Source organism: Laccaria bicolor, genomic scaffold (genome assembly GCF_000143565.1).
Source record: "Laccaria bicolor S238N-H82 LACBIscaffold_160 genomic scaffold, whole genome shotgun sequence".
Taxonomy (NCBI): domain Eukaryota; kingdom Fungi; phylum Basidiomycota; class Agaricomycetes; order Agaricales; family Hydnangiaceae; genus Laccaria; species Laccaria bicolor.
In genome coordinates this window covers 19,466-21,280 of record NW_001890019.1, presented here as the reverse complement: position 1 = coordinate 21,280, position 1,815 = coordinate 19,466, and positions in this window count along the sequence as shown.

The window sequence follows — 1,815 nt, the reverse complement described above, 5'->3', positions numbered from 1 at the left end:
GTGGATGTTCATTGCCACTATCAACAAGGTCATTGATCGGCACTCCATTTTTTTACTGGAGCCTGTTTGGACTGTGTTTCAAAGCCCACTTCTTACATTGGAGGGCAGAAATCAAGGAAGCAATAATCAAACTGAAAAACATCCAATTTGGAGACAGTTTGAAGCTTCTTTGTGACAGCATCCATTGGCAAAACCACAGTCATGGTTGACGGAGAAGTTTGAGGTACTGCATGAGACTGTCATGATGTGGACTTGTGGATGTGGGCCAGTGCTTTGCATGGCATGTATGAGTCCTTTCTGTGGACTCTAAATTTAATATTAGGAAATTGGTCATGTAATCACTTTATGATTTTCTGAGTTTTTTTCTATATTTGCAAATAGACCCTGAGCTCTGAGCCTAGCCATCAATATCAGAGCAACAATGTGTGCTATTCTTTTTTTTTTTTTTTTTTTTTCATTTTATAGCAAATTTTCCCAATTTTATAACTATTTTTCTGTTTATGGTAAAATATTCCCACAGTCCTGTTTGCATATATCTCAGGAAAGAGGATGGTTAGTTATATTTTGTGACCTATAATAGCATGCTCTATATATTTGTGATGAATTTCCTTTTTTGGGTTAAAATTCCCACGGTATCAGAAACACAGCCTCTCACTTAGCTCCATAAACAACAATTGTAGCCCCTTTCCTTACCTTTATAGATATATATAAATAATGTCATGCAGACCATTCCTCATTGAGAAAATCACAAAATACTGAAAAAATTGGACACTTTTTGGAAATTGTCATGCATTTTTGACCAATATCTGAAAGAGCAAGAAAGCTGGTCTCAAGATATAGTCACATTGCATAATATGACAATATTTTTACATAGTTGTCTTGATTTTCCATATTTGGATATGGACACAGCCCCTTCAATATCATGGCAACAGAGAAGATCACTCTTAATTTTTGGGTATTTTTTTCTGATTTTCTGGCAACTTTTAGGTGGTTTCTATATTTAGATATTGACCCTGAACCCTGAACACAGCCTCCCCACCTTACTAAACAATATTCCGATTTTTTACATATTTTTTGCTGATTTCTTTTACCATTTTTCCTGATTTTATGGCTGCTTTTCTGTTTAAGGGAAAAGGTTCCCGCGGTGATGAAAGGTAAATGAATCAATGAATGAAAAATTTGCCTAAGTCCTCAGTTGATAAAGAATGAGTCTTACTCGTAAACTCGTAAGGACTCATTACTTGAAATCTGCTATGGACTCTGACACTTCCAGTTTGGCTCACATGGTAAACTGTCTGTACTAATTCCACTCTCACTAAAGCAAGCACTCACACTGGTTCACCTCTTTCAGGTCCTTCAGAATGCCGTGCTGTCTCACCTGTGTTCTCAGCCTTTCCTTGGGCCACACCACATGTTGTGCACATTCCAAAGCCTTTGACTGACTTCACCGATGTAATGTCACCTCACAAGGTACTTTATTTCTTTGTGGCCTTGGTTGTAACTTATCAGACTGCTTTTAGCACTTCATCAATTCGCTAAATTGATTTGAGCGCTCGCTCTTTGCCTTTGATGATAAACTTGCCATCAATTCTACCGAATTAGCACCGCTTCTAGGCTTAGATGTCCTGAAAGCATCCAATGCGGTCACTCTACATCCAACGGCAATGACTGCATCATCAAAGGGGGAGTACAAAACCCTCGCTTCCATTGTTTCTGCATATTGAATGTTTGAGGTCTTGGCTCTTGACTGCGAAATTGGTGGTTTGCAACCTCCCATTTGCCTGCTTTACCCCTTGTCTTTCAACAAGTCTGAGA